We start from the raw sequence: 27,702 nt of genomic DNA, 5'->3' as shown, positions 1-27,702 counted from the left end.
TGACTATCTTTGCGTACCCTGGTGTTTAGATATTATCCTATTCTGGTGTGGTGGTCCTTACTGTATAACTAGATAATTTGGTCATCTTTTGTCTAATGTTGCAACTGCTGACATCTCTGTGTTTTAGTCTAGAAGAAAATGTTATATTTTCCTCGCACAATTTACTTCTTCAGTTCGTTGCTCAGTGACTGAGGGGGCTGTGTTCAGGGCCCTTCATAGTGATGAGCGAGCCGTCCTTTAATCTTCAGTGTTGGCTCAATTGTTTTAATCTTCCTACTGCCACTGTACCCTCTAAGTTACTGCTTGGCTGAGTCATCTAGCAACTACTTTGGTGTTCTCTTTATACAATTACAAATGATGTTCTTTTGTATCTTTAAGAAATGTTGTTTCTTACTTACTAAACAGGAGGCTTATTTAGTTTCACTTAGAAGTCATTTCTTTGGTTTCCCCAAAAAAGTAATTGACCAGGCCAAAGAAATACAGTTTCAGGAGGCTTTTACTAATTCTGTTTTTTTTTTTTAGATAGTGAGTTTAGGATGTACCAGAAAGGCCTGGATTCATAGTCTTCACCATCTAAAACCTGTAAAAATTTTGGGCATGCATCCTTTCTGAGCCTCAGACTTCGTAGTTGTAAAAATGGGTGTGGTGTTACCTATATCATAGAATTGTTAGGATTAAATGAGATAGCATATTGGAATTGCCTAGGACGGGATGGAGCACAAATGTGAGCTTGGGTAATTATCATCACTGCTGATTTCTCCTCCTCGTGTTGTCATTACTGTCATGATTAAGTGGTAAAGCCCAAAGGGAGTTTCGTACAGGTGAGCTCAGAACAGAATGCAGCGCTGATGAAGGTCTCTTGTTGCTTCAGTAGATGACCTTGAGAAATTGTGTGTAGTTGTGATTTCTTGGATGCACCATTCATCTTTGTTAAGATGAGAAAGTCCAGGCCTAGATAAGGGTCAACATACCCAGCTGAGATTACTACAGACTCATGGAAATGGGTTAATTAGTCCCTCATGAACTGTTTCAGGAAATAGCGTTCGAGTTTTATGAAATATACAGTTTAACTTTAGACTTTGCAAAAACAGTGACAAAAAGTATTTAAAAAAATCCGTCTTTTCTGTGTGTGTTTCTGTTTTATGGCTAAGATGAAAAAATTCTCACCTGAAATCAGATTTTAAAGAACAGACATATAGTGATTAATCGTCCAGCTTCCTTTTGCCCGCACACAGACACACTGCATTTTCTCTTTCATTTCAGAGTCTGAGTGTGCAGCTGTGGGGAGGTGATAACAGCACAGCAAATGGCTTCTTGCTGTCAGTTTGTGGATGATTGAAATTACTGACTTTTATGTGAAAACTGAATAAGATCTTTTTGTGCGAGAATACTAGAAAAAATATGTTTCTATTCAGAAAATCTTTAGCGTGAAGTTCACATGAAGTGAAAAAAAGCCCTGAGTGAATGAAACATTTAAAATAGTGAAAAGCTTATTTTAAAGTTTTATATTCTGAATTTAACTCTTCAAAGTACTTTGAAAGGATAATAAACATTTCCAAGATGACAAGGCTTCTGTTTAGGGGGTTTGATTAAATCAGTGAAAACCTTGGATAACTGTTGCTCAGAACATTTTGATTATTCTGTCCAAAAAGGATTTATTTCCATGTCATATAAAGACGTGCCTTTAAGATACTATGAGATGTATTGTTGACTGAAATTTTTCCCTGAGATACATTTCTGAAATTAGTAAATGGAATATTTTAAATGTCATATGGAAGCCTGTCATCTGTGAATCTTTGTTTTTTTTTTTGTGAGGAAGATTTGCCCTGAGCTAGCATCTGTACCAGTCTTCCGCTCTTTTGTATGTGGGATGCCTTCACAGCATGGCTGATGAGTGGAGTAGGTCCATGCCTGGGATCTGAACCTGCGAACTTGGACCGTGGAAGCTGGGCACTCAGAACTTGAACCACTCGGCCATGGGCCAGCCCCCATGTGAATCTACTTTTAAGGCAGTATGCAACAAGTAACAGATCTTTTGTGTTATTGAAGATTTTCTTATTTACATATAGATAAGGGAGGTCATACATTTCTCTCTTTTTTTAGTTAGATGGGAGGTGTGGTTATTTTCTGAGGAGGGGTGAAGGAAAAGAGGGGCTGTCCTATAACTTGAGAACATGGTTATTGGGGGGAATATGTTGTGAAACCCACAAGAAGTAAAGCGTTAATAAGCAGCAGTCAGAGACCAACTAATCCTGATATAAATCTGTGTGTGCCCAACTGTTGTTTGTGATTCTCCTTAATAACATAGGAAGCAAATATAGAGAAGGCCAGAGTAAAGATAAGGTCCCTACCCTCAAAAGGTTCACAGTTTCATTGACCAATTAGAATTATCTTAAAGCCCCTTAGTGTCTGCGCTCTCTGCAGACACCCACAGTCTAGTTCTAGTGCGTCTGTTGAATCTTTATTTCCAGATTATCTTCAAGCATGTAGCTCGGTGCTTGGAATATATATTGGTTAAATTAATCATTGGTGTGGAATCCACTGCTAAAGGGAAAAGCTGTGCTTTTATTCTTCTTATAGTGATTAACAGTACAGCTCTTACCTGTAGAGGACTTACATTCGTCTTCTCTTCAGAAAACATGTAAACAACAAGGGAGTGTAGAGTGAAATATTTGAAGTGTTGGAAATCCAAAATCACCAACCTAGAATTCTGTATCCAGCAAAATTATCATTCAAAATTGAAGGAGAAAAAAAAGACTTTCTCAGACAAAACAACACCAAGACAACTGACAATTTGTCACCAGTACACTTGCCTTGAAAGAAATGTTAAAAAGAAATATGATTTGTAAATATTCCAGTCTGTGGCGTGTCTTTGTCTTCTCTTAGTTGTGTCTTTTAGCACATTTTTATTGGCTTGAATATTTTGCTACCAAAACTTGATATCAAAATATATTGTGCTTTAAATATAGTTTCTCTGAAGTGACCATTTTCAGTTAAACTTATTCAAAATCTTAGATATGTAATGTTCTTTTGTTCAAAGTAATGTTCAAAGTAAGTCACAAAGCATCAACCTTGACCTTGTATTTTCATGCAAAAGTCTGTGCTCTCCTCAAGTAGGTGTAGGGTGTTAGGAGTAACGCCTGACCTTTCAAATTCAATTAATGACTCAGCATCCTGGAGAATGTTCCTGAGTATTGTTGCTGTGTTTTTGTAACATCCTCTGAGGTTCTTTGTCATGAGGAACAAATTACCTTTCTGTGCATCAGGAATCAATATTAGTAAAAGGGCCACTGCTGTAGTTTCTTTAAGCTTCTTCCCTTGGACTGTTATTGGTTTGGCACAGGTCACTGTGTAAATTATGACATAACATACTACCCCAGATCACTCCCTGGTTTGAAAATGGAATCTATGAATTGGCTTCTGTGTCTGTTTTAGGAGTTATTACCATGGTGATGAACAGTCTGCCTAGTTTTATGGTTGGCATGATTCTTCCAGGTTAAGTCACCTGTGTTTTCTTACTACCAGTTGCCCACAATCTGGGCAGTGGTTAAATTTCCATCACTAAAAAGCAAGTAGTTAGAATGCAAAACTAGTGATTTACTAGAATTAGTACATCAGTGTTTTTAGTCTTTTGATTATTTCCTTTTAGTGCTAACTAGCAGGAGCTTACTCATTTCACACAGTGTTAGACCTTTCCACTGCAATCAGAATTGGTCGGGAATTATTATCCTATACTGCAGTTGTGAATTTTTCATGATTTGTTGAAGCATTATGGGAGAGGGAGAAGAAAACTGACAAAAGCATCTTGATAAAGGAAACTGGACTTATCCATTCTTAATTTTAATGAGTCAACATTTCACATACTTTGCTTTACTGTACTTATGTAAGTTGTGGCAGTGGGTCAGCTGTCTTAAAGTTAAACCTGTAGGTATCTGCAAACATTAAAATAAGTGTTAAGGTGTTTCAGCTAGGTTTAAAATATAACAGGAATGAGGAGGGATGAACACAAGCAAAACAATGAATTTGGGGTAATAAAATGAGTTGTTATATAAATACCAAATGGTCAAACTGAATATAACGAGAGCTCCCTACATGGGGTAAATGGTTCTATAGCAAATCCAGCTGTGTAAAATCCTAGATGTTTAGAAATTAAATCAGCCAGCAAAACAATCAAAACCCCAGATGCCACAGGCCTTGTGAGAAATTTAAACAGTAGAATTGTGGTTACTTGTGCACAACTCAGACTTAACTAAACAAATTAATAAGATTTCCTGAGTGGAATGATGATTTAAGAGAGCTAGTGAAGTTCAAACCCTGAAAAAATACAACTTACTGAATTACAGTCATTCTTATCTATTTAATGATTTAAATCTAAGGAGTCATATGGGAACAAAGTTTGAATTAGTTCAGTTCTGGTTATAATATATCTTCTCTAACTCATATCTCTCAGTCATCAAAGTGGTTTTCCATTTAATTAGTTTGAGTTGAAGACATTTTCCTCTCTCTTACTTCTGCATCATAAAATTGTAATAATCATTCTGCTTCTAGGATGACTATATGATTTTATTTATACATGATTTAGTATCCACTGCATGGTAAGTACTCCGTAAATCTTTATTCATTCTTTCAGGAGGCAAAGCGGGGCAGGATAACTAATCAACTTACATTAAATAAATTTAAATAAGAGATAAAGCTACAGATTGTCACTTCAAAACTTGCTACATACTGCCATCTCACTATGTTCAGGAATGCTCACTGTATCACTAATGTCTCCAGCAAGAAAGCATTCTGTGTTCATGAACATACATACATATATATGTATGTCTCTTCATTCTTTGCTGTCACTCCACAGATATCCAGGCCTTTTGACAAAACCTGCCACTGCCCTTGTGACTATTTGTCATGAACTCACCAAGCATGTATCACTGTAGAACTTTTGTTCTAGTTTTTTTCCTTGAACTCTGGCACATATTTGAACCTACTGAGTCAGTGCTGTCTTATCCAGCCGATTTGTTTTTAAGATTCTCTTCCTTGCCAACCACAGGGACTGAATTTTCTATCCCACAGATGAATACAAGATTCTCAGCCCCCCTCCCCAAATGCCATCGCTCTATCATCCTTGACAATAATGATCCCACTTGTTTCTTGCTGTTTTTCTGCTCGTATTCCTTATTCCTCAACTTGTCCTTCATGTGAAAGAAACACTTCATCCTTTTTGCTTTATCAGATTTTAAAATTTCTGTTATGAAATAATTTTCAGATATCAGCTCCAACAAAGTCTTTTTAACATTACTGGAAAAGAAGTAGCAATTTGCTTCCTGAAACCTTTCTGCCTGTTTATTTAGTTTTTATGACTGACTTCTCACTGCCCATCATGTTAAAGTCTTCTGATCCTTCATTTATACTTAAGTATGATTTTATTAGAGTTGCACTGTGTTCAGTACTTATGCATATATCTGTGCTACTTGTACACTTTTAGTACGTATATCCGTCTGTAATGCTAATTAACCTAAAGGGCAAATTCTACATCTTATTTATGAACCTATCAGCATACTCATGTGAGACAAATTTCAACAAATGTTTAAGACACACATATAATAAATATATAATAAATACTTTATTGACAGAGCTTATGAATTTTAAAAATTCATATTTTTCTTTTCATTCATATTTTCCCCCCTCATACGTCACTCTGTTCTTTGGTGATGAATCAGGGGTGTTGTAAGGAGATTTCTACAGGTCTATGTCCAAGGTCAGTACTGAGTAGTGGGTGAGTCACTATATGAGTAAGAGTCATTGGTGTAACCCCATTGTATAATTTTTGATAGGGTAACAAAAGTATGAGAATTAAGAAGACGAATGCCATGTGGAAGTGCTGTGAAAACTATATAGTGTGTGTGCACTCACACATACACACTCTGAGAGTGATTTCAGGCAGTGCAAATTTAGTGGTATGAGATAAAGTATGTTGCTGCTGTAACTGCTGACGGTTCCCACGAATGAATAGAAATTGATTTAGAGATCTAGCAGGTAAGTTTGAGATCTGCTCGCTTATCCTGATTTATTGGCATGGATCTATGGGCTAGTCGTATTCTGATGGAATGCAGAATAGTGTTTGCCTTGAGGTAAACAAGTGGGTTTTTTGTGTGTGTATGTTCCCTAATAGGATACCTAGGAATGAATGATCTTCTGTAGAAGTTGAATTTTATTTCATTGTTAAATGAATCAAAATGACATAAAGTGAACTGAAGGCTCATTGTTTTCATGCAATGTATGCTATTTTAATTTTTGGGAGGAGAAACCTGGAAGGCTGATAGGTTTTAAAAATAAAGCAGTATCTATTACTTGCAGATACTGAGATACCTGTAAACAGGCCCCGTTACAAAATGGAGCAATGCCAAGAGAATTTGAGTGGGAGTTATGCATATGTATGTGTCTTTCTAAAAAATCCATGTAAAAATCCACTTGAAATCCATGTATGTGACTATTTAATATGTACTTATTATACCATAGAAGCCAAAGTTTAAAGTAGAGTTACATCTGGTTTAAATTAATTTCTATATTTAAAGATATAGAAAAGGTTTGATAAAATTTATTCAGATTCAGAACAACTACGTTGTTCTTTCTGAATCTTAGTCTTTCCTAATGTTGAAGTCAATTAATGGAGACTTTTCAGTGGTATTTGAGACATACCATATATGTAGATTGCACAGTTCATCCTGGGAGTCTGAGAGGAGGAATAGATTTTTGACATCAAATTCTGAAAGCTCATAAGCCTTAGGATTGACTGACTGAGTCATGGCTGATATTTTGATTTCATATATAGAAGCCATAGGACTTTTCTGTTTTGTCAGTGAATACTATAATACTCAAAGTCAGTAAGAAATAAAGAAGAACAACAGGCATCCTTACATAAATGAAGCGATACTTTAGTCCCAGCATAGTCAATGTATTGCAGTAAAAATTAAGGTGTACCCTCTTTGGGCTGGAAGAGGTAGCATTAGGTTAATATGTAAGCTTTATCTTCTGAAGTGTAAAATGACCTTACTTGGGAGTTGGTCAAGAAGGTACCTTTGGTTTTGGATTAATTGTAATTAGAACAATCTAAGCAAGCATATAGAAAGGATTACCAAATGCATCAGTTTATAAAATGATAAACAGATGTGGTTTTTAATTTAGGAATAATGTCTGATATTATTGAGAGTACAGAAAGACCTAATCTCCTACCTTTTTTAAAAAAAATATAGGGATATAAAATAGGTCTTATATTTTCTAAGTTAGAACTTGGCACTGAAAACATAAATCCAAGATCTATGTTTATTTTTGTCTAGAGGAAAAATCTTATGCATGTTTATGACTTATACACACACAATACACAATCCATGCTGAATGAGTCCTTTGATCTAAAAGAAAAGAAAAAAGGTGAAAAATCAGCAAGAAAGGTTTGAAAAAGTTATGGGGAAATGGTTTTACAGAGAACTCAATACCACTGCTAAACTAAGAGATGTGTAAACATTTTTTCCTCTCTCAAATTAGAATAGGTTTTTAAAACAATTAATATGCAGTGTTTTGGTGAAAGTGTGGGAGAAGAGAAAAAAATATCATAAACACCTGGTGAGACTGTAAGTATAATATCCATGGAGTGAAGGGAGGAAAAAGTTTTCCTTAACCCACTTAGGGTCTCTGGCTGGATCTGCAAATTAAACTGACAAAGACAGATTAACAGGAGAAAAGCATACAAATTTATTTAATAAAAGTTTTATATGTTAATAGCCTTCATAAGGAATTGAAGAAACAGACCTGAGTATTTTTATGCAGGGTTTGGTGAAGGGTGGACAGCCGTGGAGGAATATGATAGGTTAAGGAATACGAGGTAAGTACGGTCAGCTGGGGAAACAGCCAGGCCTGTTTGTTCAGATTCTTCTAAGTGTCACATTGTCTTCAGAGTACGGTCAGCTGGGGAAACAGCCAGGCCTGTTTGTTCAGATTCTTCTAAGTGTCACATTGTCTTCAGAGATAAGGATGTTCCTTTCCTCCGGGTATAGGGAGAACACCTCTCACATGAGGGTTTTCTGACTTGTTTGTGGGGAGAAGGGTGAGGAGAAGGTCAGATCTTCCTGTTTTTGCTATTTTCTCAAACTCCTAAACCTGAAAATATTAAAAAATATATTCAATATGCCAGGGTGCCATATTTTGGGGGTAGTGTATGCTCAACGCCATCATTCATTCCTCTGTCTGAAACTTCCCCAAGAACTTTCACAGTCTAGAAACTGAGTTAGTAGATTGTCCCATAACCCACTGAACCAGTCTCTCAGTCCTGGACATTTCTATGGAAACAAAAAAAATTAAAAAATAAAAAACGTTTGTTAGAACAAGCTATAAACTCAGTTTTTGAGTCCAGAGAACACTCAGTCGAGAGTATTCCTAGATGTTGGAGTCAAAGAATCTTCAGGTGGAGTGAGGGCAGGCAGTGGCAATCTGGCAGAATTTCCTGGTTTGTAATTTGAATGTCTAGTGATGTCACCAGGTGTTCTGGTGAACTTTCTGAGTGGCAACAAGCACAAAGGTTGTCCATACACGAGCTGTTGTGGTGATTTCTCTGAAGTTTGTATCAAGTTATCCAGCTTTTCAGCTTGCAGGGCTTTGGGTAATAGGCAGTTTTAATTTTTAGTGATTTCAAGTCAGAAGGGTGGGAGAAAAATTTGAAACGTTAGTTTGGAGAGTTATAGATAGTGGAGGAGGCTAGAAGAATTCAGGATCCAATCCAGTTTACAGATAGATAACAAAACCTTAAAGACACTGAAGAGGACTAGAATTTAATACCCACGAGGATATGCTGTAGTTTTCCATTGAAACATAATTTTTGTATAGTCACTCCCATTTCTATTAGAGATAGTTTAATTTGTTTGCAAAATAAGTGTATCTTATTAAACTTGGCCTGATTGTTTACATCAGAACAGCAAGAATAGTGATCGACTATATAGGCTCTTTTTAAGTCTGCTTTGGTGGAACTTCTAATAAGAACCTTTGATTGGACTTTTAAAAGCTTCTCGATGCTAGGAAGCCAAGCCAATGACTCATCATCAGGCTTTGCTTGCAATAGTTATAGATTTGGGTGAATTCCTCTCTTCTTGAGGTCCCCAAAATATTCTGAGGTTCTTGGGTCTGCCAGGAGGTTACCTTCCTTACGCACTTGTGAGGTGGGAACTCTACCGGGTAGTTTTTGAAGGGCAGTCTTTTAAGCAGCGGTTCCTTAAGTCAACCTTAGTAAAGTAAGGTGAAGCTGTCTGCTCATATCTGATTCTGTGCACATCATTCTCAAATATGACATTACAGTCCAAGCTTTGGTAACATAAGTAGCGTTTATAATTGTGTCCTGTTACAGGGAGAACAGATTCTTATTGAACTTACACAAATAGCTATATTACCATGAAAATAAGAATACTCACTAAGAGTTTTTTCAAATTCTGGAGGGATCAGGTAGGGAGAAAAGATAAATGCTTTAATTCTGTTTACAAAGGTATAATTTACCAAATTGCTGTAAGTTATATGTAGCTTAAGAGAAAAGAGAAAAAGGTATCCTTAAATCTGGAAAATAAAACATTAAAGAACCAGCAGTGCTTCAAACAAAAGTCATAAAAATTATAATCATCGATATCAGTTCATTCAGTCTCATGTAATTAATTCTTGTTCGGCTTGATCTTTGGTTAGCAGTTTTATGAAACCATCACCTTCTTCATTAGTTGTGGAAATTCTTAATCCAGTGGCCTGTTCTCAAAGTTATTCAAGTGATGTTATCATGGTGCATTCTTGCAGTAGGTGGTTATAAACACTTTCAGGGAATAACCAGAGTGAAACAATAACTTTGAATGACAAAAGACAAAAGTAGTTATGGTTCAAGTTCTGATGAGAGTTCATTTGATAAGGAAATTTAGTTATTTCTGTGGCATACAACAATTTAAGATGATTGGACAAAGAAGGTATTGACAAATATCTGAACTTTATACAGTTTCTAGAAAACCTGTATTAATAAGATATATCCATACACATATAACCTATGAGGGTTTATTATCACTTCTTATTTGACACTGCTTCCTATATAATTTAAATACCAAATAAACCTAATTATTTTAACATCTCTCTTTTACAGGATGAGAGACAAATCCCTTGAGATTTTCCAAGGGCCCTCTGGGAAAACTCAAAATTAGTTTGAGGTCAGAAAGTCTTTATTTAGAATTTGATTTGGGAATTTTGTCAAAAGTATCAAAAGATTTGGACACTTGTCTAAATAGGATCACAGATCATTATGAAATAATACTTAATTATCTATTTAACCAAAGTGAAAAAAGATTTTAAAGGCAAATACAGAAGGTTACACAGTTGTGAACAAAACTTATCTCTTTCAGCATTGAGAAGACTCAGTTTTCTTAAGTAATCAAAGACCTGATAAAGATGGTGTGACACACAGGAGATTATTCTAAGACACAGCATCTTGACTTCCAAGGCAGGTTGCTTAAAAGGTAATGAAAACTCAGAGAAGTAGTGATGTTTTTTTAAGCTACCATTTATTACTTACAGTTAGTTAATCAGACACTATGCTATGCTCTTTACATACATTATTTCACTCAGTCTATATGAGGAAAATAGTATTATTTTCATTTCATAAACAAGCAAACAAACTTAGTGAAGTAACTTGGCCAAAGTCATGCTGCTGTGAGTAACAGCGCTGTTATTTGAACCTGTTTTGCACCTGTATAGTTCTTTACAACTATATTCTGTTGCCTATATTAATGATTTGTTTAAGGTCATGTAAAACTAAATTGTAGAGCCCGGGGAAAAAAAATTAAGGTTTTAGTTTTCAAATCCATGGCTCTTTTGATCACATTAGACCTCTTGACAGGTTTATTTTGTCTTTTTTCCATAGCCCCATTTCAGGAATACAAGGGAATTAGATGCTAGTGTTAGAATTGTCATTAAAAATTTTGCAAACTAAACAAGGATTAAGAATTGGTTTGGAGAATCAACATTTTATCGACTGAAAATAAACTTGAAAGTGACCCTTAATACTGTGCCCAACCAGGGTAAACCTTCATTGTGATGGTTTCTAGCCAAAGGCCATAACTAAATACTGCTGTGTGGGCAAACTCTAGTCCAGTGAAGAAGTTAAATCACTTTTTAAACGGATACAGCCTCTGGCAATTTCATATCAGCTTATCACGGTCGTGGTCAACTTCAGATCATGTTCAAGTGCTGCTGTGATGGCTTCTCTTTATATGACCGCAGTTCTTCTACGTGCCAGACACAGCTTGTCTGATTTAAGTCCCCTCGGCCACCCCTGTTTATTGATAATGTGCAAGCTTCAAGGATCATTTGATGTGCAAATTTAATTGCAGGTTTTATTTTCATAGGATGACATAAGCTCTATCATTCTAACAGCTATTTACACAGCTTTTTCTAAACTGCTACTCTGAAAACAGGCATTTCATTCTGTCTATTGTAATTGCTTCCTGATTTAATTTTTGAGGTCAGCTTGCTCAGTAATTAGCCTGTTACAGTGTGTATATGGTAATGTTTTGCAGTATTTCAGTAGGTCCATTCTTTAAACTTGAGCATTTCTCCTGACTTTTGACGAGGTAACTTACCAGCATTCACAGTGCGTTTTCTGTGTTTGCTGGTTTGCCACCTCCCTTTCTTCCTCCCTCGCTTCTTTCCCAGTGCTATAGCACATGATTATAGATAGGAGAAGTTATGTCTCATTACCTGTCTAATGCGATAATTTCCTAACTTGTATTACAGAGTTAAGGTAAAAATGCTCTGGGAAGGATTGATACTCTTATATAAAATGCCTTTTTCTTTCCAAATGGCACTTAAGAATGCAAAAGCACCCATGATTTAATAAGCTAAAGTAGTCCTATCATTTTATTTAAAAGCTTTTAACTTTTTGTGGAAAGCACAGGTTTTGGAGATGACATTATGTTTCAAAAAATGCTGTTTTACAAGGAACATCCTGTCACTTCTTTTGATATGCATTTACCCAGCCAGTTACATGGAATGCTAGCACCATCTGAGTCAGGTGAAATGAGGAAGCTCTAAGTAAAATCTTAATGATGGGAAATATTGATACTACGTGCCAAAAGCTTCCATTTTCCCTGCCTTTCAGAAATTCTTTGTACCTATTGTGTTTCAGCAGAGTCTGTATTTAAATGGGAATTTTCCAGCAAAAATTGGAAGTTCTATAAAAAGTGTTGTTTCATAATTTGTGAGGCGAATTTGCAGATGTCCTCATAGCAACTAATATTTTTTCCTCATTTATCATTAGGCTTTCTGACTATTTGGTAAAATGAAAATGAAAATTTACCATTTTATGTTGAAAAGAGTAAAACCACCAATTACTGTGTTTTAGCCAAAATCTAAGTAGATTTTCTGTTTACATTTGAATCAGGAAAGTGTTCTATAGATCTTAGAATTTTCTCTCATTGATGTCATTTTACAGATGGGGAAGTGGAGGCTGAGAGAGATTAAGTTACTCACCCAAAGTTAAGAGCTAAGAAGTGTCAGAGTTGGTGCATCAGCACAAGCCTTCAGTTTCCTAGTGCTGAGGTCTTTATACTTCACAACTTGTCTTTGGTTATAAGACATGAATAGAAATGAGGAAACACTTTTTTTTTGTTTTCTCCATTTTTTTCAAAATTTTGTTGGCTTTTTGATTGATATTGTCAAATAAGAGCGTGACTTATTAGAACTGCATGGTAATTCCTAGGTTGAAAATGACATTTAAAATCCATAATCAAATAAGTTTTGTGTAGTGTTTCCTTTAGTATATATGTAAACTTCGGCAATTTAAGGCGAAACTACCATTTTGTTCACTTATCTAACATACTCTGTTACTTAATTTTTCAGTTCGTCTTTCTCAAATCAGTATTTCCCTGATTTATGAGATTCAGACTATCTGTAGATGTGAAGATTTAATTATAATCTCACTTGTCTAAATAACATATATGAAGAATGAATATTGTTGGTCCTGCTGTTTATATTTGTTCACCCCAAGAAGTGCCCATTTATATATTTTTTTGTTTTCTACCTTCAGTTCAGATTCTGTGACCAAATAATAACTCCAAACCAGTAGGGACTCATTTAATCTTTTTTATATGAACAGACTGGTTCTTCCTCTCATTCACCTGCCATGCATGTTTGCTCTTTAATATGCCTGTAATATATTAGTAATTTGACGTAATTCTCCCCAAATATGAATTATATTGCCCTCCTATTCCTTCTGCAGATAAGTTGTTGAAGAGTTTGTTTGGTCATTCTGCTCATGTGAATTAGCTTTCTTAGCTTGCATGTAATTGAGATCTGGCAATATTTAGTTTAGAGTTTCTCCTAGAAACCTCTTTTGGATTCTCTCATATTAGTAGCACATTAGTTTCTCATTCCCATTAAAAAAGACGTTTCACAGTTGGAAGGAGAAGGCAGGATTGATTTAGAGACGATGAAGCAGATGGTGAGTTAGGAGAGGAAGGAATGAAAGACGAATGAGGAACTGGGGTTGGACTGTAAGGAACTGAGAGGGAAGTCCTGCATATATTTCCAAGATAAATGGATTGTGACATTGTTGATCCATTCTTCTTGGCTGTCCTAACAATGTAAATGACCTCGTGTCATTTGGAGCGGAAGGTCTTAGTTGATACGTTTTGCTACAGCCTATGCTGTCTGCTTCTGTATTTGTGGTTACAAAGTATGAAATGTAGGGCAAGGTTATCAGTAGAGATGTGTGAGTGTGTGAAATTTCCAGCTTCCTTCAATAGTCATGGAAAAATGTGCAGTAACCAAATCTGTCACATTCCAAATATGTAACATTTCTTATGGCTACTTCTGGTAAACTGCTCTATCTTATAAGGCTGAGGGAATCAGCAAATACCCATGAGCCTGGCTTAGATTTGCCTCATGTTGTCAGCGTTCTCAGTGTGCGTATGAATGATTATGGTTTTAGTCCACGCAGTTTTTTATTAGTAGTCTGGATAATGATTAGTCATATGCCAGCCTATACCAGATTAGCCTTTTATAAAACTGTTATTAACATCTTTACCAATGATGCAGAACCGAAAGCTATGTTGAATTCTGTTACTTTAACAGCAGGGTATTACATGTACCTGTTAACTTACTACGAGGAAAGTGACTGTTTTAGAAGAATAAACAGGCCTATTTCTAACGAGCAACAGTTTTTTTTTAAAAATTTTTTATTAATGTTATGATAGATTACAACCTTGTGAGATTTCAGTTGTACATTATTGTTAGTCATGTTGTGGGTACACCACTTCCCCCTTTGTGCCCTCCCCCCCCCTTCCCTGGTAACCACCGATCAGATCTCCTTAACAAGCAACATTTTTGGCATTTAACAGACCCATGGGCCTAAGAGAGACTATCTTCAAAATGACAGGAGTTGGAATTGGGATACCCTGTAAGATCCCTTTTGGTTCTCAAGTTTAGCAATACGTTGAAATGTTGAGTTAGAATTTTGTGAGTATATTATTCATTTTGAAAAAGGCTTTCCCATCTGCTACCCATCTCCTCACCAAAGAGATTATATCAGTGCTTTCTGCTGTTCTTCCCATCAGTTTCAAGGCTTTATTATTCTTTTCTTCTCACTCCCTTGATAATACTGCCCCATTTCCTGCCCTTTTTTTCCTGATGCTCTTCTGTTGCAGTGTTGCAGGCTGGATTCCCCAAGATGCAGACTCTGAGATGGAAATTAGTGTGCTGGAAGTTTCTTAGAAAGTGCTCTTGGGATCAAACCCCTGTGGAAGGGAAGGAAGAAACCTGTGTTGAGCGAAGGGGGAAGTTAGGCTGCCCGGCAGTCTCAGTGGAGATCTGGCCCCATGGGGAGCTCTGAAGCTGGGCTGGCTTTTCACCATTGTCTCCAGCTGGGGAGAAAGGGCCAATCTTTCTATTCCCTATGTCAGGATGTGGGCTGCCCTGGGAAGGGAGCATGAGCTTGTGTGAGGAGACTCTGGCCAAGGCCATCCTCAAGAGAACTGATAGCTGAGGGCTGTCTGCCAGCAGCACTATAGCAACTGGGGAATGAATCCTTCAGTCTTGAAAGGGGATCTTGGTGGCACCTCACAGTTTCCACTCCATCTTTTTTGCAAGAGTGCTGGTGGTGGGTCAGGATGGTCTGGAGGATGGGTCAGAATTTCCAGGAATGGGGAGTCACTGGGCAGAGTGGTCAGGAGCTTGACAGAAGATGGTAGAGAAGAAAAGTTGGTGGGGAATGGGTTCTGCCAGATAATTGAGTTCTGGCATTGATTATTGCTTTTCTAAATAAGTTGTAAAAGTTCTGTCTATCTATAGGGATGCGCTTCCCTTTTTAAGTTTTACAGAAACCTGATGAAAACTCTGAGTGCGCTATGCAAAGAAGTGTGCATATCTTTATGCGTATAAATTCTCTTTGGTTTTTGTAAAACATATCTGTTTTTTCAGTTCCCTATCTTTTATAAGCTCTTTTTTGCTTTCTCCGTCTCTTTAATAATTGTGCTTTTTTGTTTTTTGCATCTTTATATTAACGAATTAGTTGAGTGCTGAGTTTTCTGTTCGGTATTTCTGTTAATGCTCAATCACAGTAAATCATTTTCTCACATAGTGGGTTATTTTTAAATTATGAGCTTGTCTTCAGTAGGGATTGCTTTTTTGTTTTTGCTTTGTTTTTCTGGCCGTAGAAATTCCACTTGGTCTTGTTTATGGAGTGTTGCTTTAAAGTGGCTTTATGTTTGTTTCTCCTGTATTCTCCAGGGATATCACTAACCCAGGACCCAACTTTATCTTTATTTCTTAGCTTGGAGATCCTTGTACAAATAAGATTCGAACTTCAAAACTTCTGTGACACAGGCTTAGGGTTTTATTTCTGGTTGTAGCGTTTTCCCCTGCCCTCTCATCCATGTTCTCAGAGACAGTCAGTCACTCAGTAAGACAGTGAAGTCTTGCTGAGACAATGGATAAATCTGTCCTGGCCCCCTCACTATTTATTTTTTTTTAAAGATTGGCCCCTCAGCTAACAGCTGTTGCCAATCGTTTTTGTTTGTTTTGTTCTTCTCCCCAAAGCCCCCCACTACATAGTTGTATATTCTAGTGGTAGGTCCTTCCAGCTCTGCTGTGTGGGATGCTGCCTCAGCATGGCCTGACCAGCGGTTCTAGGTCCGTGCCCAGAATCTGAACCGGTGAAACCCTGGGCTGCCAAAGTGGAGCATGTGAACTTAACCACTCGGCCACAGGGCCGGCCCTGCCCTCACCATTTTTAAACTATGATTGCAGCCCTTTGAAGAGAGCTCTGGCTTTATGGAAGGACCTCAGTACCGACTTTATACCTGTGTGCCCAGGATCTCTTCTTCTGTTCCTACATGGGCATATCAGGGCTGCTACATAGAGTTGGGCAGGTTGTATCCTGTGTTGAAGAAAAGCAGGGCCAGAAATCGAGACTAACTCTACTCTCTTGAGAGAGCACTTTGTTCTGATCTCATTCCTTGAGGGGGCACCTCCTTATCAATTTCGATTTGACCTAAGTGCTAAAGAGACTCCAGTGGTCATTCCTGGTGGCCATAGTTGGCCCTGTTTACTTTTGTGCTTACTACTTTGGCCATCGGTTCTAGCTTTGGTTTGGCACCATATTGCAAGTAAAGGTATGCATTTAATTTTTAAATTTTATTGCACCATTTTTTATCTTTTCTACATGTTTATAGTGGTAAGTCTTTTTCATTAGCTCAGTTGACCATATTGCTGTACCTGGAATTCCAACAAGTTACTTATTAACCTTTGTTCTTCAGATTCCACGTCTTTAAAATGGGAGTAATCATAGTACCTGTCTGTATAGTGTTAGTTTAGAGAAATAGCTGTCAATCAGTGTTAGCCATTATTGTTTACATCATTTAAAACTTAGTTTTACCACCTTAGGGAAGAGCTGGAAATGTAGTAGTGGCTGTGTTTACTTAGTTAACAAAAAGAGGAAGTCTTAGTGAACACCCTAGAGAAACCAAAGGAGAAATTTTGTTCAGTATAGCACAATGCTGAAACTGAAGCTTCCAGTCCCACCCTTTCTGTTGATGTGCCAAAGGTCACTTGGCATGACGTGACTGAGAGGAATGCCCTCTCAGTGTGGCCCGGAGGATTGTGTAGAGGTGTTTTGCCTGGATTGTGCGGGTGGGTAAGTTTGAATTTGTGAATATTTTCTTTGCTAAAGAGGGCTCTCAAATGTGTAATTATCATAGAGGATATTTGTAGACCTTGAAACAGGTAGTAATACTTTTAGTCCCAGTAAGCCCTTTGACGGCGTTTTAAATTCTCATTTGGTATTCCAAGTGGATTCTGAATTTGGTGAAGTTGGTACCCCAGGTTCTGCAGAGTCCTGCCTCCTGCCTCGTGGCTTCTTGCTTACGGAGCTGGGGATTTAAAGGATTTCCTTCCATTAGGTCATGGTGTTTAAGAGAATAATTTTTTCCCCCAAATTGTAGCTAAGAAGAAATCTGTTGACTATAAACACTTGGGAAAGCACAGACATAATATAGCAAGTTTTCTGGAAATTACTTTTTAATTAATCCTATATGCAAAATACTGTGATTATCCTATAAATATTAACTGCTTTGGATTGTTGTACAATGTTGGTTGTACTATGAAAATTTGCTTATGAACCAAGTTCGGCCTTCTTAGGTTGTTATTGGCTTCGAGTCTGCAGGCTTAATACTGCCAAATTTCTGTGTAAACATTTTGCTTGGGACCTAAAATCTAGTGAATTTGTCTGTTTAAAGTTTTGTTTTTTTAAACCCATGTATATTAATGGAACTTGTAAATGTTTAAATAGTCAATTAATACAAGTTTTTAAAGAACAACTCTTTTAAAAAATCCAATTTTATACTTATAGTGTTTTAAATATAAAATTTGAGCTTAGTGACAAATATATATAATTCTTTATACATGGAAATCTACAATTTTTGTAGCTCTTATTGACTTATGTTACATTTAATTTTATCCAGGAGGGGCCTTTTTGTTATTGTTCTGTTACTAATAATTAAGTGCAAGGCTAAGATTTATATTATTTAAAAACAAACAAGAGCTAATAATATTGTATCACGACATACTAGATGGAGACCAAAAGTAAATAACTGGTTACATCACTGTTTTGGTGCTGGGAAGTATAATGTATTCTTGAGTTCAGGTGCCACCGTCATGGCTGTATTGATCCCTTTTGAAATACATTCTCGGATATGTTGATTTTCCTGTGAAGTGTCTGCTATTTATTAAGACTCTCTACACCATAAGGAGCATTATCAGTTTACATATATTTTAACTTCCCGTACAAGCATCATTTCCAGCTTTTTGTTAGCGTAAATAAGTGAGGTTCCTTGAGATGTTTATGCCCTGATTCATTTTTATCCTTGCTGCAAAGCTTTGGTCAGCTTTACAGGCCAAATTCCAAGGCAGATGTCAGTATCATGTTGAGTATAGATCCTATATATACTCTGGGGACTTCATCTAAAATATTTGGTCCTTTGAATCACCTATCCTCACCTTAAGGAGGATGTCCCTGTACCTATTGTGCCTGGATGGTTTTAAAAGAGGTTTCTCTTTTTTGGCAGCTAGACTTGGAAAAGTTTGTTTAGTTTAAGTAAGTTGCATATAAGAGGAAATGACTACAGAGAGGATAAGCTGTTTAGACTCATTTTCTATGTAAATAATTCTTAAATAAATTGTTTAGAGAAGTCTCCTTTTTAGTTTAGCTTTTAGTAAAATCAGGTGTCGTTAATTCATCAAGGTAGGTATGAAGTTTACTTAAGGAAACTGCCTTGGAGTTTTAAGGAGACTCGAGGTCAGCTCATTATGTTTTAGAGTTTTAAATAATGGTTTAGTTGAAAAGTATAAAAATTTTGTACAGAAGATATAATGAAGTAGATTATCACATAGACTTTTGATCATTTACCCTATAGGATAATTCTAATTTAATTGAACAAGTATTCTTTAAAAATTTTTGTATTTTATTTTAGAAAAAAATTCTATTTTATTTTATTTATAAAAGAATATATAATTCTTTTTATTGAGGTTTGTGTACATGTTTTTAATTCTTTAATTTGGCATGTAAGCACTTACAAATGGACTTTTCAGCTATATGAAAAAATTATACTTGTTGTTTTAGTTAAACTTTTGTATATAGAATCTTGTGTATAGAATATATTAATTAGATTGGGAACTTGATTAGAAGAAACTTGTGGTAGTTTTAATTCTTGATATATTTTCTAAAATTTTAAAGCAATTTGTGAAATATTGTCTCTGTGTACTTGATAATGTAAAATCTGACTTGAAATACCATGTGTGCTTCTTAAGCTTGCTGTAAATTTCATACGAACATTTGTCTGAGAAGGCTTTGCTTTTAGAAACGTTGGTATATAGTTTCTTGAGTATTAAAAATATGTTGTGTGAGATATTTAGATGTAATTCAGAACCATGTTATTTAACTTTCCTAATTATATGATCCTAATGATCAGATTTAAATATCTGACAATATTATTATTACTATTAGGTTGCATTGTATTCTTTGTCTTTCTAAATAAAAAATGCCCTCATTTTGCAGGTAACTTTTCTTTATTCGACTATTCTATTCAATTTGCCAGACCAAATGACACAGTTAGTATCCATTAAGTAGAGCCGTGAATATCAATCTTGGACACAAAGCCTGGGATTGTCTTGGGGAAAGCCTCCTGCTGTGCTTGCCTGGCATTCCAAGGCCTCTGAATGAAGTCCCTTAACTTATTCAAAGCCTGGATTTGTGAAAGCCAATTGCACTCCATTTTACCCATTCATAACTGATGTTGCACTCTTCTGGTTAAAAATTGGCAGTGGCTTTTCCATTCCCTATCATATAAAATTCACAGTCTACCGTGTAACTTATCATTTGTAGTCATGTAGTTTAAGTTATGGCCTAAGCTCCTTGATCTTTATGCTTTACATTTCCCATTTCCTGCCTATTTCTTTCGTCCCACCACAATTAGAAAGTGTCTCCCTCATATCCAGAATTTACCTCATCCTCAAGGTCTGCTAGTCACCCTCAGTAAATTTTTCCTGGTCCCCTCTTCCAACGTTGAAAGTAATCTGTTTTGTAATTTCTGCGTTTTCTTAAGGTGCTTCCTGTTCTAGCTTGTGTTACAGTTATTTTTACATGTGTTACAATGTTTTACACCTCCTATATAACATTCACTGACTTTAGATGATCCACTAAGTTAAGTCTCTCTTACTATGATGAGTTGGATGTGGTTTCATCTTGTTGGTTTCATCTTGTATCTCCTATGCTGCCTTGGATTCAGTAGATGCTCATTATAAGTATTTGAATAAATGGAATGACATGACAGTGAGTTATTGACTACCAGACATTTTGCTCCTTGTCGGAATGGACATTGGGGTCAGGTGTCAACTAGAGGTCTAAACAAGTATGTCATGACTGTCTGAATAGGAGCCGTCCCCAGCAGGGAAAGCTGAAAACACAATCAAAGATGCAGTTAAGAAGTGTTTTAAATCATGTTTAGCGGCTCAGTACTGACAAGGGAGGAACAGGTTATTTCTAGGTAACAGCTTTGGGCTGATAGGAAATTGCAGAGTAACACAGGCTTTGTAAATGGTGGCTACGGTTCTGAGTCAGAGAACGTTTTTCATGATTTCATAATTTGGGAATCAATACAGTCATTTCTGCTATCGTGCTTTTTTTGAAAATGAGATTTATTCCTACATTATGGATATTAGGGAACAATTTGAGTATAATGTAAATTTCACGTATGTTAATGCATGATTTTATCTGAGAAATACTAGGTGAACACAGAAAATTTCACCTAGCTGAACTGAGCCACATAGGAATACACAAAATGCGCGTGCACATGCCTCAGGCATCTTCCAGCTGCTTCACTGCACTGCATGGTATGAGCACAGCCATCCATATCTTGTTTCATAACTTTCCCTCCAATTTCAGATCACCCTTCCACCATTTCACAATAACTCACAACCTGCAACCGTTTGGACACCCAATTCCACAAGCAAATTTCAGGTCTTGTTGAAGGTAAAGTGTCATATATATGTAGTTTTATTTATTTTTTACCCATTTAATGTATGTAAAACTGTGCTATGGTCTTTATTAGGTTGTTTTCTCTTTTCTGGTCACTGATGGCCGTTTTTCCCATAAGCCCTGTGGTTTTAATGACATGATTTTGTAAACATCATAATTTTTAGGAATGGATATGTGGCATTATAACAGAACTGACTGTATTAATTGATAACATAGAGTATGAACTGATGATACTCTCTCTCTCTTTCCTTCATTTCTGTCCTTCCTCTCCCCTCTCTTTTAATGTGAAAGACACTAAATAGTCCCTGTGGGGAGGAACACAGTACAACAGAGCAAAATGACAAAGAACGTATTTAACCAGTCTTGTAAAAAAGGGCATAAAGTTACCAGTGGAAAAGGATAGATAGGCTCAAAAGCACGTAGAGACTGAGACATTAACATGAAAGTCTTGTGGCCCCCTGATGTAAAAATGTATCTTACCTTTAAATAATAATAATTATCTTTAACATATTTTTGGGGCCTTTACTATGTGCTAGGCACTATGATAAGTGCTTGACATGAATTATGCCGTGTAATCCTCATGAAACCTATAAAGTAGGTGTTATTACTGCCTTTATTTTACAGATGAGGAAGATGAGGCATAGAGGGGCTAATTAACTTGCCCAAGGTCGATAGCTCATAAATATAAATGGCAGAGCCAGTTCTTGAATCGTGTCTGACTTCTGAATCGTACATCTTAGTGGCCTGCTAGAGTACTTTGTAACTGACATCACAGGCTGTTTTGACCCCCATGATAGATGAAGAAACAAAGGTACTCAGGCTAAGAAATGCATAGATTGTCAGAGGCAGAACAATAACAGAAACTAATTCTGAGACCTAGTTCAGAGTGTTTTTCATTGGGATTATACATAAAAAGGGAGAAAAATTGGACAATAGTGATAAGGAGGTGAGCTGAACTAAGGAAGAGAAGATGAAACGATTGAGTTGGAAGTTGGAAAAAAAAAGGAGGTGAATTTATAACAATATGTCAGAAGGGAAAGGAGAGAGCCTAATGGAGAATGAGCGACTGGGGAGCAGATTCTCTTAAAGGAACTCAAACCAGCACCGCTTTCAGTGCAGGACTATGGTCAGAGAAATCTGAGGTCATGAGTATAATGAGCATAAACTGGTTATGCTGTAAATCCGGATTAGTAGCAGGCTCAGAAAAAAAAACAGAGGAAAGAGAGGTGACACTAGAGGAAGGCTTCAAAACGCTTTGTTTATTTATTTAGTAGTTTTTTTTTGTGAGGAAGATTGCCCTGAGCTAGCATCTGTTGCCAGTCCTCCTCTTTTTGCTTGAGGAAGATTGTCACTGAGCTAACATCTGTGGCAGTCTTGCTCTGCTTTATGTGGGATGCCACCACAGCATGGCCTGACAAGCGTTGTTAGGTCCACACCTGGGATCCAAACCTGCGAACCTCAGGCCGCTGAAGCAGAGTGCATGAACTTAACCACTACGCCACCATGCCGGCCCCAAGGCTTTATTTTTTTAAGTTTATTTTTTATTTTTTTTGCTGAGGAAGATGCCCCCTGAGCTCACATCTGTGGCAGTCTTCCTCTTTGTTGTATATGAGCCGCCGCCACAGCATAGCCACTGGCAGATGAGTGGTGTAAGTCCATGTCCAGGAACCGAACCCGGGCCACCGAAATGGAGTGCACTGAACTTAACCACTAGGCCACTGGGGCTGGCCGCAAAAGGCTTTATTTATACCTCTTTTATAGCATGTGACTTATCTCTTTGTCTTTGGGCAATCAGTTACCAAATGGGGCCTTACATATAAACAAGTGTTTAATTAGTGTTCGTGAAACTGAAGGTTTGACAAGTAGTGGAGACAGTAATTCTTCAACTGATTGTTGATTAAGAACCAAATATTATATGAATATATAGGAAAGTAAGAGTGGAGTTGATGAGTATTTATGAACCTAAAGCAGGGAGTTAGCAATCTGTGGCCAGTGTGCTGTTTTCTTTCTATAGGCCAAGAATAGGTTTTACATTTTTAGTAGGTTATTAAAAGCACAGCAAAAACAAAAATGAAGAATATCGACAGAGACCGTGTGTGGCCCACAAACTCCAAGTATTTACAACTTGACTCTTTATAGAAAGTTTGTGAAGCAAAAAAACTTAGGCTTGTCCTTTTTTAAGAGATCAGTTGAGGTAATGGGAACTGGTATTATATTTCATAGAGGGCTACATTTTCAAATGTGTACATGTGGGAAGGAATTGATATTTATTTAGTATGATATTTTGCTAGCGGCTTTGTATACTTCATATTTATCTCTTACCCTTGAAAAATTTTTATAACTGCTTTACACATGAGGAAACTAGGCTCATAGTGGCTAAGTAAGCCTGAAGTTTCACATTTAGTAACTAGTGGGGTTCATGTTTGTCTCGGTCTCTCCAGATAAGAATATGGTAGAGAAAATTTGTTTATAAAAATTGAGTACAGGGGCTGGCCTGGTGGCACAGTGGTTAAGTTTGTGTGCTGTGCTTTGGCAGCCCCGAATTCACAGGTTCAGATCCCAGGCACGGACCTAGCACCACTCATCAAGCCACACCATGGCGGCAACCCACATACAAAACAAAGGAAGATTGACACGCATGTTAGCCCAGGGACAATCTTCCTCAAACAAAAAGAAGAAGATTGGCAATAGATGTTAGAGCCAATCTTCCTCACACAAAAATTGACTATTCAAAATTCTGCCTTGAAAATACCAAGATATCAGATATGGACATTTGTAGTAATTTTAGGTAGTATCTAAAATATTAAAAAACCCACTTTAGTTGTACACACAAAAAATAAATAAGAATTCTTAGAGAATTGTTTAATTTTATTATAAAATTTGCATGTGAAGGAAGATCTTTGGATAAATTATAAGATGTTGTAAAGAAAATGTAAAGCACAGAAAATTCAAGTCTCATATTACAAACCTGAAACAATATTTCCCTAAAAGAAAGATGAGACTTAACATGTTTTCAGTATAAAGTGCAAAATAAGAAAGGGTGATCTGCTTCAATAGAAAGTGTACCTGGTAGCAGTTTATTTTTGAAAAACAGATATTAAATAAATATTGGCCCGTATGTCTCATTGTGAAGTTTTATTAAGAAAATTTCAGGGTGTTATGAAAACATGTAATGAGGGGTCTAATATAAATTGGGGTTCAGAGGAAGACTTCCCAAGAGGAATTGAAGTGGAGATTCTGGAGTTAGGCAGGCAAAGACAAAGAGGATAACTATCCCGGACGAGAGTGATAGGGCTTGAAGATGGAAGGAGCTTGGACATATTCAAGGGACCATCAAAGAAGGCCATTGTATCTCCTGTCATCTCTGAGGACAGGAATTATATCGGTTTGTTCATCATTGTATATCTAACTTCATAAAGACCTACTGGCTTATAGTAAGCCCTCAGCAAGATTTACTGAATGGACAAAGAAGGACATTTCACTGGGAAATTCATGGTTTCATTGTGAGGACAGGGATTGCCTGGGTGAAGGCCTGGGAGTACCCCTCCTCTCCGAAGCCCACCTGGTTACCTTTAAACTACTCAGATGGTTGGTAATCTGAGGTTCCCCTAGGCCTCTTGCAGCCCAGCTTTCCCAAACCTCAACTGCTGTCAAAGTATCTGAATAGAGCTTGACTTGGAGCTAGTCTGCATAGAAAAGACAGGAAAAAGGAATGTAGACTGCTTCAGCTGGATCTGATCCTGAGAAGGAATAGTGAATTTGCATTATTACAATGGAGATAGACTGAACATAGCTTCTTTTCTAAAAATAACCAGCTGAGGGGGAGTGTGTTCTGGATTAGAACATGTGATCCCAGGTTCTCTGGATGATCACCAGGTGACCTAGTAGCACATGATCATCATGCTTAGAGGTTTAATTAAGAAGTTGAATACTCAGATCCTTCCTTTGTGGAGCTTATTTCTTCAGAATCAAACTTGAACTTCTAAATTGAGACGATTTACTTACAGGTTTGGGTGCATTGAGGAATTTATGAAGTAGAAAGAATGAATGGGGAAAGAGAGGGTCACATATTTCCCAAGTGAGTGGAATAAAGTTGTATAGATATGGAAGGACTATTTTACAAGATATTTACCATAAAATGGACGTGAAATAGGAGTTTGCAACAATTAAGGAAAGAGAGGATAACTTTAGGTGGGAAGGCAAATGGTAGTTGGAGACAGAAGGAAAGAAAGCATTTCAGGGTTATTCTTGAGTGTTAGTCTTTGAGTTAAAAAAATAGTAGTTAATAAGTGGTAAAAACAGCACTTGTGCAGCTGATTATACAAGAATTTAATAATGATGCTTGTGTATCCTTTACTTAAGCTTAAACCTGCACGAACTTTAGTTGAACAGTATCAGATTGTTGGGGGTTTAATGTGAAGTTTGAGCAGTTTGTAACTGGATGTCACAAGACTATTTCCTTACCAAAAGAATAATAATGCTGGCTAGCAGGTGAGGGAAACGCTTGCTGAGTTTCATTTGGATCGGTGTGGAAAAAAAGACACCCCCTGGTCCCCCACAAATAATATATTTTTCAAAGGGTATGTTCGGAAGGGGATTGGTGGTACTGACATGTGGAAGACTATTAGTTTATTTTAAATGGATTCTTTCTTAAGCATTAAAATTACTAAGTTAGATATCGTCAATGTCTCTTGGTTCATTTCCAGGAGGAGGGAGTATTCTAACTACTGCAGTTAACAATTGATTTGTCATAAGATATCAAGTTGATGTTAACTTTCTTAAAGTTACAGACATGTTTGTTATAGCTTTTAAATGGGCTTTAACTTATTTTTTTTTTGCTAAGGAAGATTCTCCCTGAGCTGACAACTGTTGTCAACGTTCCCCTTTTTTTGCTTGAGGAAGATTAGCCCTGTGCTAACGTCTGTGCCAATTTTCCTCTATTTTGTATGTGGGATGCCACCACAGCATGGCTGGTGGTGTAGATCCACACCCAGGATCTGAATCTGTGAACCTGGCCTGCCCAAGCAGAATGCGCCAAACTTAACCACTACACCACGGGGCCGGCCCAAGCTTTAACTTTTGTTAACATCATTTTGTAATTCCTATTGATATTTGGTATGGAACTTAATAATAGGCTAATTAATTGTAAAAGCAAAATCTAAATCTTCTCTTATCACTTTAAAAATGTAACCTTTGAAGCCATCTTATTGAATATATCTATGTTTGAGAGAGGGAGAGAGAGAGATATAATACATCTATTTACCCCCTTGGGAATACTGATGTATTTTATTTGGTTCAGTGGGTGTTTTCCACTGAAGTTTGTATGCAAATTAGATTGTTTAAAAGCTCAATTAAAAAGTGAAAAATACAGAGAAATTTTAAAAAATTTTTTGAGCCATTTCATAATTCAAATGATCTTTTTGTAAAGGAGCATATCTATTCCAAATCATTTTATACTTTTAAAGTAATTTTATATATACATTGTCTTATTTTATCCCCTCAATATACTGTGAGATTGGTGTGCAGGAGTAGAATATAGTGCCCTACTTCGTTTGACTAGTGAGAAAAGTAAGCATCAGTGAGAAATGGCGTGTGTAAGAGGCGCTGCCAGATAGCGTTAGAGGTGGACTTGAAATCAAGAGTTGGTAAAAACTGGACAGGTGTTCTTTCTTTTTTCAAAAACAGTTCAATTTGGGGGCTGGCCTGGTGGTGTAGTGGTTAAGGTCACGTGTTCCACTTCGGTGGCCCAGGGTTCGCTGGTTCAGATCCTGGGCATGGACCTACACACCACTCATCAAGCCTTGCTGTGGCAGTGTCCCACATACAAAACAGAGGAGGATTGGCACAGATGTTAGCTCAGCAAAAAGAGGAAAGATTGGCAAAGATGTTAGCTCAGGGCCAATCTTCCTCACCAAAAAATACAACACACCATAAAAAAAGTTCAGTTTATTGCTTTTGTAAATTAGAGATTATGTCTTTTGCTCTTTTTTTTTTTTTTTTTGAGGAAGTTTAGCCCTGAGCTAACATCTGCCAGTCCTCCTCTTTTTGCTGAGGAAGACTGGCCCTGAGCTAACATCCGTGCCCATCTTCCTCTACGTTATATGTGGCGCGCCTACCACAGCATGACCTGCCAAGCAGTGCTGTGTCCACACCCAGGATCCAAACCGGTGAACCTTGGGCTGCCGAAGTGGAATGTGCACACTTAACCACTGCGCCACCGAGCCAGCCCCGGTCTTTTGATCTTTATTAAAGTGGAGTATATGATAATCCAGTTTAGTATATATATATGTATATGTATATATGTATGTGTATACACATACGCACATGCAAAATCTTTTTATATACCCCGTATTCAGCCACATCAAATATCTCACTATACTCAGACTCGTTTGCTTCCCTGTACCCTGCTTTGCGTATGTCTGGAATACCCTTCCACGTACCGATTGACACACTGCTCTGTGTCTTTCAACATCTGGTTCTACTGTCTGCTCCTATAAGAAAACCTCCCAACAGTTGCTCTAGGTAGATGCTTTCGTAGTACACAGTTCATCTCATGACAGTAGCATTTATTGAATTGCATTGTAATGCTCTCTTTGCACATCTGTCTCACTAAA

At 37.0% G+C, this 27,702-nt stretch overlaps 1 protein-coding gene across 19 annotated transcripts in view; it reads left to right on the top strand.

Annotated features, from left to right (window-relative positions):
• The window catches only part of EPS8 (EGFR pathway substrate 8, signaling adaptor), a 171,334-nt gene that overhangs the window by 57,534 nt on the left and 86,098 nt on the right, over positions 1-27,702 (top strand). For 3 of the 19 annotated variants that reach the window (XM_070495101.1, XM_044775174.2, XM_070495096.1), the window contains exon 3: positions 20,996-21,082. The exons of 6 other annotated variants lie outside the window; for them this stretch is intronic. The gene's annotated coding sequence lies outside the window, so the exon portion shown is untranslated. Of the gene's footprint in view, positions 1-5,831; positions 6,031-10,411; positions 10,521-17,040; positions 17,192-20,995; positions 21,083-27,702 lie in introns of those variants that run through there. 10 more of the 19 variants (XM_070495103.1, XM_070495104.1, XM_070495098.1 and 7 more) reach the window with 10 other exon arrangements.

The sequence above is a fragment of the Equus asinus genome, chromosome 22, assembly GCF_041296235.1.
Source record: "Equus asinus isolate D_3611 breed Donkey chromosome 22, EquAss-T2T_v2, whole genome shotgun sequence".
Lineage (NCBI taxonomy): Eukaryota > Metazoa > Chordata > Mammalia > Perissodactyla > Equidae > Equus > Equus asinus.
The sequence above is the reverse complement of the archived record's forward strand: the minus strand, read 5'-3'. Positions and strand labels throughout refer to the sequence as shown.